General features: G+C 38.6%; 1 protein-coding gene, 1 long non-coding RNA gene and 1 pseudogene across 2 annotated transcripts in view; 1 reads left to right on the top strand and 2 right to left on the bottom strand.

Moving 5' to 3' along the window:
* The window catches only part of L3HYPDH (trans-L-3-hydroxyproline dehydratase), a 42,199-nt gene extending 30,654 nt beyond the window's left edge, over positions 1-11,545 (top strand). The window contains exon 6 of the mRNA XM_054239993.2: positions 9,812-11,545. The gene's annotated coding sequence lies outside the window, so the exon portion shown is untranslated. The remainder of the gene's footprint in view (positions 1-9,811) is intronic.
* On the bottom strand, positions 4,134-5,522 carry LOC108593602 (small ubiquitin-related modifier 2 pseudogene; annotated as a pseudogene).
* Positions 11,546-11,687: 142 nt separating the features above from the next.
* LOC118144957 (uncharacterized) lies at positions 11,688-16,886 on the bottom strand. Its single transcript, XR_004729933.3, has 3 exons — positions 16,803-16,886; positions 13,513-13,657; positions 11,688-12,932 (listed from the first exon to the last, which is right to left on the bottom strand). It is a non-coding gene; the product is annotated as an uncharacterized LOC118144957 (long non-coding RNA).
* Between the last annotated feature and the right edge of the window lie 1,497 nt (positions 16,887-18,383).

The raw sequence follows: 18,383 nt of genomic DNA, 5'->3' as shown, positions 1-18,383 counted from the left end.
ATAAGCTGACAGTCTATTCTAAAACAAATCAAATACTCTTGTGTATCAAAGCACCACAACAGAGGTGAACTTGAGGTCAAGGCTGTCAAATAATTTCTAAATAGTTTCTAGATTTTTGTTTGTTTGTTTGCCTTTGGTGCCAAAAGGCTAATCAACTTTGTGTACCTACAACTTACCTGCAATTATCAAGTTGCAAGTATGACAGTCAAAATATTTAATAACCAATATAGTATGAACAGATACTGCTTCTATATCTTAAAATGTACTTTTCAGCATCCTGGCTGAATAAACATCCTCCCTAATTATGGGGAAAATGGTACGTAATTAGCATGGAATGAAGTTTCCTTCCTGTCCATTAAAAATTAAGCTACTCCTGGGCCGGGCGCGGTGGCTCACGCCTGTAATCCCAGCACTTTGGGAGGCCGAGACGGGTGGATCACGAGGTCAAGAGATCGAGACCATACTGGTCAGCATGGTGAAACCCCGTCTCTACTAAAAATATAAAAAATTAGCTGGGCACTGTGGCGCGTGCCTGTAATCCCAGCTACTCAGGAGGCTGAGGCAGGAGAATTGCCTGAACCCAGGAGGCGGAGGTTGCAGTGACCGAGATCGCGCCATTACACTCCAGCCTGGGTAAACAAGAGCAAAACTCCATCTCAAAAAAAAAAAAAAAAAAAAATTAAGCTACTCCTTTGATTAATTTTGTCATTTTGTCCTCAAATAGTATAGCTCACATGGAAAAAGAGGAGCAGACATTCCTCATGAATGTATTCTCTGCTTTTGGAGAACTTCTCAACATTTCTAAAATAATATGTTGGTATTCTGGTTGTTGATATGGTGTTGAAAAGATGTAGAGAAGACAGTTTGAAAGAAATGTCAGTTTATTTAGTACACATCAAAACATCAACAGTCATCCTGTGAGACATAGAGCAAGAGGCTGAAGTGTTAAGTGCTGGCTTCCCCAGATGTGAGAACCTAGCTATGCTTTGGGGACTGCATTTCAAAGAACCACAGGTTCTGTGGGAGGCAGGACTGCTGTTCCACAATGGAGAGGGAAAGAATAGTGATATACTGGGGCATCTCTTGGTGTTCTCCTGTCCAAAGTTGACAGTGAAGGAACAATGCAGCATGTTGGCCCTAAGGAAGGCATAGTGAGCAAGACTTGGATGGCACAGTAATGAGGGTCTGGGTCACCCCTATGGGTAAGCCCCCCATGGCTAGTGGAGGTGCCAGCCAAAAGTAATGATAATTCAAAATGGTAATAGAGAAGAGAGATATTAAATATAAGTTGCAAGCCTGCAATCAAGTGCAGCAGTGGGGATTATATTTCATTCCACCAACTTTCCTTTTGTAAATTTCACTTAGAAAAGACACCAACCAAAAGGAAGCTATTCCCAGGTGGTGTGAATGTTTTATACAGAGCGAATGGGTCTGAGCCCTTCAAAGGGTGGACTGAATGGATACTGTGGTGTCTTGTTCAGATACTTACTTCAGGACCAAGGCATTCATTTCCCCAGCTGTCGGAATTATTACCTGTTGATGGCTCAAAGCAAATTTCTCGCTAAGAATTGCCCTCAGGTGAAAGGAATTTCTTCACCTAGCGCCCCAGGTGCAGACCATATCCAATGACTGGTCAGTGTGGGGATACACAAATCAGGCCCCCTTGCCTTAATTTGGGACAACTCTGAAAGGCCATCCTAGCTTCCAAGCTCCTGTGGGATTAGCTGAGACTTTTTTTTGCAATTTCATCACAATTCAACTCTCTTTTTGCTCACACCTGCTTCCTTAACGTCTCACAGTTTTTATTTTCTGAGACCATTGCACAATAAACTTCCCATACACAAATCTGTTTATCTTTTTCCTGGGTAATATGACATAAAAGTGTTTCCTACTATTTTAAAAATATGAAGGAAAATGTATGTTTGTGACATTTTATCAAAAATATGCTAGAAATATGCTATGCTTGAGTTTATTTTAACTAATTTAGCAAACCTTAATAAAGCAGATTTAGCAACAGAAGAATATTTGGCAATTAGCTGTAAATCACTGGACAGGCATTTGAAGCATGCTATTTTGATAGTTACGCTTTATTTTTAAGTAATATGTGTTCAGCCAAATAAAATAAACTGCTTTAGTTCTTTTCATAACATTTGAGATTAATAAAATAATTAAAAGTAATAAGCTTTCAATTTTCCATATTTTTAATTTATCAAATCTTTTTAAACTAAGCTTTGTAGTCATGAAACATGTTTTTATTGTCTTTTTACCTCATGCTTTCAATAGTTTGACTTACTTTGGCTGATATGACAAATTCAGAATTCATTAAACATTATTTTGTTGAAATTTTATTTCTCTAACTGGGAAGTTCTACATTAAATGTCTTTAAAACTTCATTTTACAACCATATTGATGGTAATGAGGCCTGAGATATAGTAAATGATAAAGCAAAACTGTAAAAGCTGTTCAAGAATGTTTTTTAAAATAACAAGTTGGACATATTATTCACAAACCATACAATTTATCCTTTAAAGTGGACTTCTTAGTATATTCACCTACTTGTACAACTTGAACAACTTTCACCACTATCTAACTTCCTAAACTAAAAAGAAACCCCGTACCCACCCCATTTCCGTCTCCTCCCTGTCTCTGGCAAACACTACTCTCTGTCTCTATGGATTGGCCTATTCTGTATATTTGATATAAATTAAGCATACAATATGTGGTCTTTGGCATCTGACTTCTTTTTCTCAGCATGTTGTTTTTGAGACTCATTCATGCTGTAGCTCATATCAGTACTTCTTTCTTTTTATTGCTGAATAACATTCTGTTGTACAGATAAAAACATTTTGTTTACTCATTCATCAGGTAATGGACATTTGAGTTGGTTACAGTTTTTAGGTATTATGAATAGTCTTGCTATGAACATTGTGTATGAGTTTTGTGTGGACATTTGTTTTCGTTTCTTTTGAGTATATACCTAGGAGTGAAATTGCTGGGTCATATATGGTATCACTCTGTTGACCATTTTGAGGAACTGCCAAATTATTTTCCAGGGTGGCTGCCCCATTTTAGATTTTGCAGTGTATAAGGATTCCAGTCAATACTTCTTATGGCTTATTGTTTTGTTTTAAGTGTTAGTCACCCTGATAGGCATGAAGGGATATCTTATTGTGGTTTTGACTTGCATTTCCCTAATAGTGAATGATGTTGAACATCTTTTGGTGTGCTTGTTGACCATTTTTATTTAATATGTCTTCTTTGGAGAAGTGTCTATGTAAGTATTTTCCCCATTTCTAAATTGGGTTGTCATTTTGTTGTTGACTTGTGGGAGTTCTTTATATACTCAGGATACAAATTTCTGTCATATATCAAGATTGCAAGTATTTTCTCCATATTGTAGGTTGTCTTTTCACTTTCTTGTTAAAATCTTTGATGTCCCCAAGTATTTTATTTCTATGAAATCCAATTTATCTGTTTGTTTTATTGCTGTGCTTTTATTGGCATACCTAAACAGGCTTATCCTAAGTTCTCAAAGATTCACATCTATGTTTTCTTTTTTCTTTTTTAAACAAGAAGTTTATTTAAACAACGAGACTTTTGACTTGAAGGGAAAACTATCAAGGATTCTTTTTTTCTTGTTTTAGAGTAATTTATCCCTACTTAGAGTGCCCTACATATAACAGCTACCTACAAAAAAATTATAAAATTGTCCTTGATTTTACAATAATAAATTAAAAACATTAAAAGTCTCCAATCAAACAATATATGCAAGGATTTTTATGTGTTTTTTTTTTTTTTTGTTAAAACAGTGAGAGCAAAATAACTTACTGGAATATAAAGATAAGAGCTGAATGAGCATGCCACTAATGGAGAAATATCAGTATTTTTCCCCATCCTGTCTCTACTTGATGTCAATCAAAATATATCATTGGCTGTTTAAAAAAAAAATGCTTGTGCACATATACCAGTTACTTTATGTACAATAAAGGAATGGGGAAGGGGAAAATGAAAGAATAGAGAAAACTATACTGTAGTAGTCGGATGTGGTGGAACCAAATTGCAGTTTTATAATTGAGAATGTAATCTTGATCTTTAAAGAACAGAGTTCTGAAGTAAAGAAGCAGGTTCCCTTTTCAGTAGACACCTGCCGTCTGCTGTTAGAACACACCAATTGTATCTTCCGTCTCCATTTCCAACTGTACAGGTGTGTCTGCTTCATTGATTGGTTGCCCGTCAAATTGGAATCTGATCTGCCTCATTGACAATCCCTGTCGTTCACAATAGGCTTTCATTAGTTTACTGAGTGGTGTATGCCTCTTCATCTTAAACTGAACCATAGAACCATCCTGCCCCGCCACTTTCAAATTAATATGATCGTTGTTCTCGGTCTTGACTCCTTCCTTGGGCTTTTCGTCGCCATGGCGAGCGCCGGAGTCTCCTCAGTTGCCGCTTCACAAAAGAGGTACCAGGTCCGCACCGAACGAGCACACAAGCAGCACCAGGAGCGGCAGAAGAAGGAGGCGGCAGCGGTGGATGAGGAAGGTGTTTTCTTCTAAGAGTTCGTTTTTTTTTGGCTCTTTTATTTAGGTCTATTTTGAGTTGACTTTTATAAACAGTGTGAGGTAGGAGTCTAATTTTATTCTTTCGAACATAGATATCTAATTGTCGCAGTACCATTTGTTGAAAAGATTATTCTTTCCCCTATTGAATTATCCCGGGACAATCACTGAAAATCAATTGATTATAAATATGAGGGTTTATTTTTGGATTCTCAATTCTATTCCAGAATATGGGCTTATCCTTCTGTCAGTTTCATACCGTCTGTTTACACTAGCAATGTAATAGTAAGTTTTGAAATTGTGAAGTGTGAGCTTTCCAGTTTTGTTATTCTTTTGCAAGATTGTTTCTGGGCCTCTTACATTTCCATATGGATTTTAGAATCAGCTTGTCAATTTTTGCAAGAAAGCCAGCTGGGAATTTGATAGGAATTTCATTGAATCTATAGCTCAATTTATAGAATATTTCCATCTTAATAATATTAAATCTTTCAGTTAGTGAACACATATTGTCTTTCCATTTGTTTAGGTGTTCATTCACTACTTTCAACATATTTTTGTAGTTTTCAGAGTACAAGTTTTGCACTTTTCATTGTCCTGCTATCGTAAATGGAATTCTTAATTTCATTTTGGATTGTTCATTGTTACTATATAGAAAGACAACTGTTTTTAATATTATCTTTTAGCCTGAAAACGTCCTGAACTTGTTAATTAGTTCTATTTTTTTTTAGCAGATTCCTTAGGATTTTTCAAATACAATATCACTTCATCTGCAAATAAAAATAGTTTTACTTTTATTCTTTCTAACCTAGATGCCTTTTATTTGGCTGTAATTGCATTTTTTAGCCAATTAAAAGTAATGGCAAAAACTGCAATTACTTTTTCATCAACCTAAGATTTCCTTTTTCTTATCTAACTTCCCCAGCTATAACCTTCGGGTTGAATACAAGTGGTGAGGGCAGACATCTTGACTTTTTCCTGATTTTAGGGGGAAAGTATTGTTTTTCCCAGGTAAATATTAGCTCTGAGTTTTTAGTGCATGCCTTTCATCAGGTTGTGGAAGTTCTCTTCTATTCCTGTTAATAGTTTGCTGAATGTTTTTTGTCATGAAGAGGCTTTGGATGTGTTCAAATGCTTTCTATGCATCTGCTGAGGTGATCTTGTAGGTTTTGCTCTGGAATCTTGTAATATAGTTGATTGAATTTTGGATGTTAATCAAACCTTGTATTTCTAGGATAACTGGTACATAATGGTGATAATGGTATATAATCCATTATGGTTGAATTGTCTATTTCTCCCTTCCATTCTGTGAGTTTCTCCTTCATGCATTTTCAGTTTCTGCTAGTTGCATATGTTTATAATTGTTATATCTTCCTCATGGATTGACTTTTTTGTCATTGTGAATGAGAAATGAATCAAGTGAGGATACAGCAGATAACCTACAAAATTCTGCATCTGCTGAGCCAGATTTTCTGATAATTTTTTTGAAAATTTCCCAGTAATTTTGTTGAAATTGCAATAGGAGCAACAGATGGGAGTATAAGAAAGAAGCGTGTCTCCAAAAGGAGGTTGATCATTATACTAGTTAGGAAGCTTTTAGCTGTAAGAAATGGAAACCCCAACTCAAACTAGCTTAAACAATAAAGATGACTTTATGAGTACACCCAACTGTGGAGTCAAATTGCTTTTGCAACCAGAATTCCTCATTTGAACCACAGAACACAAAAGTAATTTGAGCTACTATTTTCTTAGTTCTCCCAAAGATAGGACATATTTAGTACCATTCCAGATGCATAGGAGAGAAATTACTTTATTGCATATAATGTATATCTTAGGGTTTATTTCTTCTATCTTTCTTCCATCAAACTTTGATTGAGAAAGGCTGGTCCCATAGTAGTGTAAGCTTCAGAGTTATTTTGATCAAGGACACTGTTTCAATGTGTGTGATATTTTGTTTAGTTTTGCTTTGCTTAAATTCTGGTCACTCTCATGTGTAGAATTTACCTTCAAATTGGTTTCCTCTTGATTAATAAATGGGTGCGATGGCAGCCAGGGGAAGGAGATAGCTTTTCCTCTCAAAGCCATGGTAAAAAATGTCCTGAATCCTGCTTTGATGGTCAGAATTAGGTCATATGTTTATCCCTAATCAATCTTTGTGTCAAATGGTGTTCAAAGCAACCCAGGGGCAACTCTGGAACGAGGAGTGAAATCAACCAATACAACCTATACAAACGGAGAGGGTGAAATTTATTTTGGAGAGATATTACAGTGTCTTCTACATTCATCTCCATATTTAAGGCCTAAATTTTAGGAGTTAGTTTCGTGTTTGTGACAAATGCTGATAGCTGCCTTAGTAGCATTCTATTTCAATGGTAATAAGAAAGTTAACATCTCATGTTATGAAGAAATAGGATAATTCCTAGCGCAGTAATCCCAATAAATTGTCTTAAAAAGCAGCTGATACAATAGCAGATTTATCTGCTGCCATTTGCTGTGAAGTCCTTCATACCACCAAGCAGCTGAACACAAAGGTAGCTTCATGAAACAGAAAGGAACCGAATGCAGACCACAACGCTGCCTCTGTTGTATCTTTAAAGAGCCTGGTGACTGCGGATCCCCTTCTGCCACAGTTATTATGCGACCCCTAAGTCACTGGCAGGCAGGAGAGTCCTTTTGGATTCTGGTTGTTTTTAGTTTAGTGCAAATGTCTAAGTCTAGATAAATTTTATCCCAGGGTGATGAACAAATATGGAGATGCTTTCAGAACTGTTCTATATAATCTTCAAAACTGTTGGGGGATAATTGATGTTAAGAAAATGGAGACACCTACTCATCCGGATTTTCAAAAGGTCAAATCCTGTAAGATTATATCATGTCCTAGAGAAATTCAAGAGCTCATTTTAAACAGATGATGGAAGAACATTAGAAAAGAAGTTACCGCTAGGAGTCAGAAAAGTAGTTCAGTAACTGTAAGACAGGCCAAATTATCCTCATTATTAATTTATTACATCTGGGAAATGCCATACCTATATTGTACCATGACTAGCATGGTTGGAAGTCTTCCAGCACAGCCTTTTGAAGAGAATGGAGAAATGCTGGCTCTTTATTGAACTGTGAGGTGGAGTCACAGCTGGCTGAACCAACACAATACCCTAAGTGTCTATTTGGTAGGATATCTCTTTTAGAGTAACAGTGTTTAATCCTTACATTTTTTTTCTATAAAACATTTTTTATGATGACTTGGAAAAAGATTCAAAAGAACATAGTTTGATGTAATTATTTCAGTGAAGCTAATGAGATCTCATGCCACACAGATGAACACAGAATATTAACTTAATAACTGTTATAACCTGTTGTGGCAGATGACATCTGGAGTATTTGTCCTGCTCTGAGCAACACATTATAAAACTGGCTTAGAAAAATTTGGAGCAGAGGAGATTAGTATGGCTAGATCTGCCTGGAAAATAACCTGTGAAAAGTTAAGAAAAAATATATGTTTAACTTGGGAAAAAAGAAAAATTTTGGAAGCAGGGCCTGTAATACAGTTTTAATATTTGTCCCTGCCCAAATCTCATGTTGAATTGTAATCCCCAATGCTGGAAGCAGGGCCTGGTGGGAGGTGTTTGGGGGCTGATTCCTCATGGCTTGGTGCTGTCTTTACCTTAGTGCATGAGATCTGATGATTTAAAAGTGTGTGCAACCTCCCCTGGTCCTTGCTCCTATTCTTGCCATGTGATGTGCCTGCTCCCACTTTGCCTTCCATCATGATTGGAAACTTCCCGAGGCCTCCCCAGAAGCAGATGGCGCTATGCTTCCAGTTGACAGCTTGCAAAGCTGCAAGCCAATAAATCTCATTTCTTATAAATTATCCAGTCTTGGGTATTTCTTTACAGTAATGCAAGAATGGCCTGATATAGCCTGATACTGTCTCCAGGTGTTAAAAGAGGACAGGATTGGTCCGGGTACAGTGGATCACACCTATCATCCCAGCACTTAGGGAGACTGAGGTGGGCAGATTACCTGAGGTCTGGAGTTCGAGACCAGCCTGACCAACATGGAGAAACCCTGTCTCTATTAAAAATACAAAAATTAGCTAGGCATGGTGCTGGGTGCCTGTAATCCCAGCTACTTGGGAAGCTAAGCCAGAAGAATCATTTGAACCTGGGAGGTGGAGATTGCAGTGAGTGGAGATCACCACTGTACTACAGCCTGGGTGACAAAGAGTGAAACTCTGTCTCAAAAGAAGAAAAGGACTTTATTTTTTATTTACAGATGAATGATGAGTTGATGTCAGATAGAGACAGAGTTTCACTCTATGAAAATTAACTGTCTAATGAATAGGTTGAACAGGGAGGGTGTACATTCCCATTCCCTAGGGATATTCAAATAGATGCTGTAGAAGGATTCTGTAGGGCTGGGTCAGATGCTCTCAGAGAGATACTCTGATGTTCTGTGGTTTGTAAACACGTGTGGCACATTTTAAAAGCATATTCTATATACTTTAAGCCATACATATATAATCTTGGCAAGAACATTGTTTCTTCTCAAGTCATTCACATGCTAATAGGCACTCTCTGAAACAGAGTCCTATGCCAGTTGGAGCCTGTGGGATGTGGCATACACTGGGACAAGAGAACGTTCCAAAGCTCTTGTATTAGGTGAATACCAACTCTATTGAGATTTATCATTCTAGAAGCCATCAGGAAACCATGTTGCTGACTCCTGAGGATTATACATCTTCTTAAAATGCTCTCAAACTACTGTTTAACAACATCCTAAAGACTTTCTAGGGCATGAGAGATATCATGTTTTGAAATTCACCATTTTGAAAATCAGTATCTTCACTGTTTTCACATGTCTATTATAATTAAGGGGAGTAATTCCTATTGATATGTATGTGTGCACATATGTACGTATATGTATATTTTGAAATGTATACATATGTATCTGTGTGTATATATTTTTATATATGGCAATAATTATCTAGTTAATGAATAAATAGTGATGATTTAATTGTAAAAAGAAGGATGCCAGAGGTTATGGGAAAAAAGCCACCTTCAAAATATGAAATAGAGAAAGAACAGAGAAATGCATGCCAAGCTCTAAATAATTTATTGTAATTTACTTGACTCTTGGTTTCCTAAAATGGAAATAAAGAGGTAATATTGACCTTAACTCTTACTGAGACTATGATAAATAATAGAAATGCTTAATAAAATGTTTTTTAATTTCTTTTTTCTTTTTTTTTGAGGCAGAGTTGAGACTCTCTCATCCAGCCTGGAGTGCAGTACCGTGATCTCAGCTCACTGCAGCCTCCACATCTCAGATTCAAAGGATCCTCCTGCCTTCACCTCTTGAGTATCTACAGGCCACCATGCCTGGATAATTTTCATATTTTTACTAGAGATGGGGTTTCTCCATTTTGGCCAGGCTGATCTTGAACCCCTGGCCTCAAGTGATCTGCCTGCCCTGGCCTCCCAAAGTGCTGGGATTACAGGTGTGAGTCACTGCGCCTGGCCTAAAAGGAATTTCTAACATGAGCTTTTTTTAGTAGCAGAGTTCAAAAAAGTAAATTATTAGAGATCATACAATGTCTAGCTATGGGAGTTGACTGTTTTTTTTTTGTTTGTTTGTTTTGCTTTTGGTAAGCTTTCAAGTGCACAGTCTACATAGAATTTATAAGAAGTAAATCTTGCTTTCAAATTAGTATTTCAATAATATTAAACACATGAAAGAGTAAGCTGTTGCTTTATCATATTTTCCCCTTTTCTTCTTTTTCAATGAATTTGTTGTCGATATTATAACAAATTACCACAAACTTAGTGATTCAAGACAACACATATTTATTCTTCTCTTACAGCTTTGGAGGTCAGAAATCAGAAATGAATCTCACAGGGCTAAAATCAAGGTGTCAGCAGGGCTGATTCCTTCTGAAGTCTTCAGAGGGAATATTCCTTGCCTTTCCCAGCTTTCAGCGGCTGCCAGTATTCTTTAGCTATGGCCATTATCATTCCAGTCTCTGCTTTCCTTAACAAATTGTCTTCTCCTCTCTCTGTTCAGAGATTATATCAGGCCCAACTGCGTAGCACAGGCTAATCTCTCATCTCAAGATCCTTAACTTATTCACATCTGCAAAATTCCTTTTACCATGCAAGGTAACATATTCACATGTTCTGAGGATTAAACCATGGACCTCTTTGGAGGACTACCACTCAGCCTACCACAGTATAGAACACGTATTTTAGAAATAACGTATCCTAAATCACTTTTTGAAGTGAGGTAGGTACATGCCACGATCCAACTAACCAGTCATCTCTCAGTGTTATTTCTTTCTTGCATTTTCTGCCTTATCACTTAAATACCTACCTAGTGCAGAGGAGGCATGAACTTAAAAGAAAAAAACAGTAGGTTCATTTCCAGCACTGGATACTTCATTGATTCATGATATTAAGTAAGTGCTTTTTACTGGATTAGAAGGAGGGAAATTGAGCTTCCCCTAGATCCTGATATTTGTCTGAAGGGCATACTGCCATATCTAGAGTGATGTATGAACAGGGTGAAACAAGTGACATTTAAGTCATAGCAGAACAGTGTTGAACAGGGTGAAACAAGTGACATTTAAGTCATAGCAGAACACAGGATTTGGAGATACCATCCTTTTTATGATTAAAACAATTTATTGATTTTTTTTATTCTGAGAAAGTTTTTGACTCCCATGCAGTTGTAAGAAATAATAAAGAGATCCCATGTACTCTTAATTCAGTTTTTACAATAGCAATGTCTTGCAAAACTATGGTACACTATTACATACAGAATATTTACATAGATACAGACAAAATACAGGTCATTTCATCACCAACACAATCCTTCATGCCCTTTCAAGCCATTTCCACTTCCCTTCCACATTCTCAACCCCTGGCAAACATGAATCTTTTGTCCATTTCTATAATTTTGTCATTTAAATAATGTTGTATAAACGGAATAATACAGTATGCAACATTTTGGTATGAGCTTTATTCACATGGTATAATCCTCTGGAGATTCACCAAGAGTCAATGTGTTAATAATTGGCTTCTTTGTATTGCTGAGTAGTATTCTATCATATAGGTGTACCACAGTTTAACCTATTCATCTGTTGAAAGACATCTGGGTTGTTTCCATTTGGGGGTTATTACAAATAGAGCTCATATGAACACTAGTGTACAGGTTTTTTTGTGAACAGAAGTTGTCACTTCTCTGGGTTTAATGCACAGGAGTGCAGTTGTTTGGTTGCATAGTAGTTATGTGTTTATTTTTTGTGCATTTTTTGTTTTTGTTTTTTTGAGACGGAGTCTCGCTCTATTGCCCAGGCTGGAGGGCAGTGGTGCAATCTTGGCCCACTGCAACCTCTGCCTCCTGGGTTCAAGACATTCTCTTGCCTCGGCCTTCTGAGTAGCTGGGATTACAGGTATGTGCCACCACACCCAGCCAATTTTTGTATTTTTAGTAGAGACGGGGTTTCTTCATATTGGCCAGGCTGGTCTCAAACTCCTGACCTCAGGTGATCTGCCCACCTTGGCCTCTCAAAATGCTGGGATTACGGGCATGAGCCACTGCATCCAGCTCATGTTTAATTTTTTTAAGAAATTGCCAAACTGTTTTGCAGAGTGGCTATACCACTTTACATTCCCACCAGTAGTGCATGAGTGACTTGGTTTCTCCCTATCTTTGCCAGTATTTGTATCATCACCCTTTTTTATTTTAGCTATTTTGATAGGTGTGCAGTGATATCTCATTGTGGGATTCATTTGAATTTTCCTAATGGCTAATGGTGAACATCTTGTGTGTGCTCATTTGCCTATGTAAACTGCTCTCTCCAGAGCACCTTTGGTGTCACTATGAGGTGGACATGACAGCCAAGAGGGCTTGGCTCAAGGCCTGCAATCTCTGCTTCTGCCAAAGCTGCTCCATTTATACCCATGTTACATATTGGGCTTCTGAGCAATTTCATTTAAACAGAGTGTTCTTTGTTTTGTTTGGTTTCGTTTTTCAGGTTTTTTTTAAAGGTATGACATCAATGTACTTTGTCTACTTTGTAGGAAATGACTTGGCTTTCCATAATCCTAGATGAAAACTATGTTCAAAAGTAGAATTAAATACACTCAAATATATTTAATATAAAATATGTTCAAAAGCCAATTACGTAAGCCCACGAGCTTTCCTTCCTTTATTTCTTTACAGTGAATAACTGCAAGCTGACTCTAATTTACACAATGAAAACTGTATCTCTCACCAACTTTAAGATGGCTGAAACATCTCTCATTAATAGTTTGTGATAGCTTCCCTTCAGGCAGGACCAGCACTTTGATAATCCTTCTACATGTCAGGCAGGGGGCGCTGCAGTGTGGAGGAATAAAAAGTAAAGACAACTTGATTATACTTTAGTTAATGAAAGTAATATACTTGTGACATGTAACAATGATGACGAACATGTGCAAAATGCTTGCATACAGCCTGGTTTTGTGATTCTATAGATTTGGTATCAGAACGGAAACCATTTCCAGGGAACATGAGTCACCCTGCAGTCCTGTATTCCTTTGAAGGCAACTTCCCATACACAGTATTTTAGCTCCCTCCCACCCCCATGCCCATCCTCAGCCCCTCTTGCTTTTTTTCCTTAAGAAGAGATATTTTTTGAGCAAAGCTAAAAAACTTGTCGTGCTTTTTAAAAAGCTATCCCTACTACATTTTTCTTAGTCATTGTCACAGCCCAGCAGTAGGAGTGTCAGAGTCTCAGTGCTCTCAGAGAAGGACACAGTAGGATATCGTAGAGCTTGTTACCAGTAACTCATTCTGCCTCAGTGAAGCCATCTGAGGTGACAGTCCGCTGTGGGACCAGGGCCAGTGGGAGCTATATCCTCCCAGAGAACCAAAAGACAGAGGTCACTCCATCCCAGCTCCCAGGGAGTAGCCTGACCTTCCCAGCTGCTTCAGGGGTCAACCATGTCTCCTGGCTGCCCATCCACGTGTGTGCAAGTGACTCTCTGGAGGAACACAAACTGGCCACAGTGGAACATTTTTCTCCTGTGTTATCATCGATCTTGATTCTTCAGCTGGGAAATCTGTGAAAAGTCAAGGATAGGTCTAGTGAAAAGAAAATTAAAACAAAAAAAATGCCTGTGCCTTCATGTGCCTTCCCCAAGCATTGCTCTCCCCATAGCTATATTTGAGGGCTTCATACATGGCGGTCAGAAGCTCTCTGGAGAAGTTCCCTGCTATTGGCTTGTACATGGTTTTCCTTTTCTCTGTGTGTGGTAGAAGAAATCAGTGGGGGGTAATCTCTTTTGGAATCATTTGTTTTATGTTCCCATTGGACCTTGGGTTCAAAAGCATAAATAAATGTTTAGAAGTAGTGATTGCCTTAAGGTAGGACTGAGTCCTGCTGGCTGACTGCACCCTGGGGAAGAGCTTGGACTGCCTGACCTCACGCTTCATTGGATTTCCCTCTCTAGGCACAGCCAGGATCACAGAAAAACTGGAAGGGAGAAACAGGGCGCTGGCCAATTCCATCTTTCTCATGAAAAAGTTAATGACATTCCCACTAAATGCACTTTAACACCAGTCAGAGGATCTTAGGGCTGGCAAAGAATTCTCTCTTTTTCACAAAAAGAGTCAGAGGCCCTAGTACCTAAAAAAATGCAAGACTTGAGCCCATCCCCAAATAATTGTAGAATCAAGTCAATGATAGTATCCATCTGGACCTGGCCCTTCTAAAATAAATGTGGCTGAGGGTTTAGCAGAAGATTAATGTTGTTCTAAAGCAGTACATGATCAATTTGCACCCTGGTTTTAATAATCGACATGGACCAATACCCAGAGAATTATGTGAGACACTTTGAAAAGAATGATTGAAAACTGGGATTGGGCTTTTGCGTATCTCATTTAATCTTCATACCCACCTATCAGAAGGTAGTATTCTAAGCCCTGGTTTACATATGCAGCGTTGAGGATGGCATGGCTAAATAACTTTCCCAAGGTCACACAGACAGCAAGATGAAGCGCTGGAAATTGAACATAGGGTCTGGCTTAGAGCTTTCACTCCTAACCACTCTGGAATAGCCCCAAGAAGCCCAACATGACAGGGGGTGGGGACTCAAGGGAGAGACCCTGACAGACTGGGTGTGGGCATGTGGGTTGAGACAGAATCCTCCTAGGAGTTAAAACTTGTGTTCAGTCTTGAAGGGTGAAAAGGAATTAGAAAAAGGAAGAAAGTTTGAAAGTGAGAAATAGGAAGATAAACCCAGAAAAGGCAATGGGATGTACAAATATACAAACTCCAGCCTGGGTAACAACAGCGAAACTCCATCTCAAAAAAAAAAACAACAACAAAGGCCATCAAGAACATAACAAGGCTGAAGAAAGCTAGGCAATGCGGTATGATCGGATGATTGAATTTGGATTTCACTGAAGAAAGGGGGTGGGGACAGGAGAGAGGTTAGAATTAAGACCAGACAGCTTTCTAAGTCATACCAAAGAGAAAGGAATTTTGAAGATTAAGAGAAGCCAGTAAAGGATTTTAGGCAGAGGGCCGAGAGACAAGATTTGTATTTAAGAAAGATTATTCTGCTTGTATAGGGGTTCGGTGTCAGGAACTTAGACCCAGGGTATAGCAACAGAGTAAAATGTGAGACAGCAAAACCAGTTAGTAGACAATGTTTTAATCTGGTAGGAAACGATGAGGGCAGAGACTAAGAGAGTAGCAATGGGACTGAAGTGAAGGGAACTGATTTGAGAGATATTAAGGGAAATGAAAGGACTCGAATGATTGATTCAATGTGAGTGCAAACAGCCAGAAGTATACTGATGAAATAGCATTTATAGATTTCATATAGAGGAGGGTGGAAGAAGAGGACAGGGAGAAAGAGAAAGGTAATGAGACCAATTTAGAATATATTGAGTCTGATGTAACCATAGAGCATGCAAATAAGTATTCCAACAGAGGACTGGTTAAAAAACCTGGGGTTCAAGAGAGAAAGTTGGGTTAGGCAAATAGGTTGTTGAATCCTCCGGTGGTTTTATTCATTTATTTATTTTTGAGACAGAGTCTCGCTGTCCAACCCAGGCTGGAGTGCAATGGCTTGATCTCGGCTCACTGCGACATCCACCTCCCGGGTTCAAGAGATTCTCCTGCCTCAGCCTCCCGAGTAGCTGGGATTACATTCCTGGCTAATTTTTGTATTTTTAGTAGAGACAGGGTTTCACCATGTTGGCCAGGCTAGTCTTGAACTCCTGATCTCAAATTATCCACCCACCTTGGCCTCCCAAAGGGCTGGGATTAATTAGGCATGAACCACTGTGCCCGGCTCCTTCCAGTGATATTTGAGGCTATGCAGTTGTTCTCATTTTTATCTTTTCCTCCAAATGTACTCTCCATACTTGCTTTCTGATGCTGGAGCTAGGACTCTGCAAACCACATTTCTGCTTGATCAGTTGGCTTTTTCTTAGGCCCTGCCAATAGAGGGAAGCTGCAGGGCTGGAGGGAGGACAGGGGTGTGAATCTCCCTGCAGCCTCACTGCTTCCATCCAGCAGTTGCACATCATTCCAGTAACAGCTGTTGGGGCCGGTGTGTAGTTTTTCTAACACCTGCAAAACCAGCTTCCTCTTACCCCTGCTTAGAGACACTAGCTGTGACCAACTACATGCCCTCTTCCAAGGTCTGGGTCCCACCCTAGGCAGTCTCTTTTCTGCATTCTAGTTTTAATAATTACAGCCTCCTCCTTTGTCCTTTCAGCCCTAGAGGTGGAGTTGCTTCCTGCAGGGGCTGCTTCTGCCATATCTCAGAGTTTTCTTCTCACTCTTTGGGTTACTTGGTTAACAACTTTATACCTAATTAACAAATCTTCATATGAATTTTTCTCAGTTAACATAACTCATATGGTTCCGTCTCCTGACTGTTACAGAATATGTTTGGGGATACCAAAGAAAGTATAGAGAGTAATAAAAGAAGAGAGCTTTGAAAACAACCTGAGACCACCTACGTTAATAGGTGGTCAGCCCCAGATATGGTCCAGGGAGGTGGCAGGGAATCCAGGAGAGTCTGTGTCTGCTAAGGGAAAGAATCAATCAAGGAGAGATGGAACATTCATACCAGAGAGATAATAGTTACTGGAACAAGATTCCTGAGGAAGGTGGTAGGAGTAGCCGTGTCCCCCGGAATGAAAGGAAAGAAAAAAAAAAGGAATGAAGGTGGGTAAGGAGTAGATTACCTTGTGAATGGGGAGGTCATCTGCTGAGAATAGGGATGAAGGGAGGTGGTTAGGTCTGAAGACGGGGGAGCCTTTGAAGAGTATGAAAGTGAAGGCTGCCAAAGGCATCCTGTGGGACAGCTCTAGGGTAAGGGGAGGGGAGAAGTCCAAGAGCATGAACTCGAAGTGGCTCAAATCCAGTCACTGTGTGTGTTTTCTCTTTGTTTGTTTGTTTAACTATTAGGACATAGCAGCCCTTTGTGGGATGTTAAAAAGTCAGACAATGGGATTAATCTAGGGAAGGAGTCTGCTCCAAAAAGACCTGGGTCTCAGCAGGAAAGGGATGAACATGGGGGACCCTGGGCCTAGGTTGTCTAAAATATGAAAGGATGGGGGGTGATAGAAAAGAAAAACCCCACACAACTCTATGTGTGCTCATGAGAGTTTGTGTAGAGGTCAGCTCTCTTCTTTAACTGAAGCCATAAAAGGAAAAGTTTTCAAATGTGCTCTGGCAAGAGGGAAGAAAATTCCCCACAGAGACTGGACACTAGTTTTAATCTTCTCAATAAAACCATCATAGCTCATCCTTAGGTCCAACCTAATTTATGAATTATTCTTGTCAAATGACTTATAAATTGGTATATTTTAATTTCTTATTTATTCTAGGCAAGGAACCTCATTGGAGAGGCAGTGTGATAAAGAGCTTTAAAAACTTCTGAGCTCCCCAAATCTGAAGAATCAGGGATATTGCTGTAATGATGTAGATCTTCTCTGAATGCTGTTTTACACTTTAAATTTTCTTAGGGCTGAGATCAAATCTGATAAGCACCTTAACTTAGGCAAATAATGATGGTAATAAAATATTATGCCACAGTGCCCAGGCTTCCAGACATTTCCAACTATTTTCTTATAAATACATTTGTACAGGGGTAGTTTTCCCCTAGGGCAGACCATAATTTAAAAAATCTGTATTCACTGCAGTCCTATAAATTACTATTTCCCCTTAATGTTGGCAAGTAGTGATTTATTTTAGCAAAACTGCAGGCCTCACTAAGGCATGTATATGTACTTCCCTAGGGCAAGTGAGAGCTTTTCAGCATATTGTTTGGGGAAAGCATGAAAACTATTAAATTAATTTATACATAAATTCTTAGTTTACTCTGATTTATCATATATTTTATACAAAGTGGCTGTTATATTTCTGTTATCCATGAATAACTAAAATGTACAACTTTTAGTAATTTTTACATTTCTAGAATAGAGCTTTATTATTGCTAAACACTTTCAAATTGTTTTATGTTTGCAATTTTGATTATGAAATAATATTCTATAATAATTTATATAGAGCTGGGCACAGTGGCTCGTGACTGTAATTCTAATAGCTCAGGAGGCTAAGGCAGGAGACTCTTGAGCCCAGGAGTTTGAGGATGCAGTGAGTCATGATCATGCCACAGCATTCCAGCCTGGGCAACAGAGCGAGACATCATTTCTAAAAAAACAAAGTTATAAAAAGTACTTAAAAATTACTCATAATGATGTATCTGCTCACTGACATGAAATTGATTTTAACTCTTCTCTTGTCACAGATTCATCTAAGAAGAT

The sequence above is a fragment of the Callithrix jacchus genome, chromosome 8 (assembly GCF_049354715.1).
Source record: "Callithrix jacchus isolate 240 chromosome 8, calJac240_pri, whole genome shotgun sequence".
Classification (NCBI taxonomy): Eukaryota; Metazoa; Chordata; class Mammalia; order Primates; family Cebidae; genus Callithrix; species Callithrix jacchus.
Note: the sequence above shows the minus strand (reverse complement) of the source record. Positions and strands in the feature narration are given on the sequence as shown.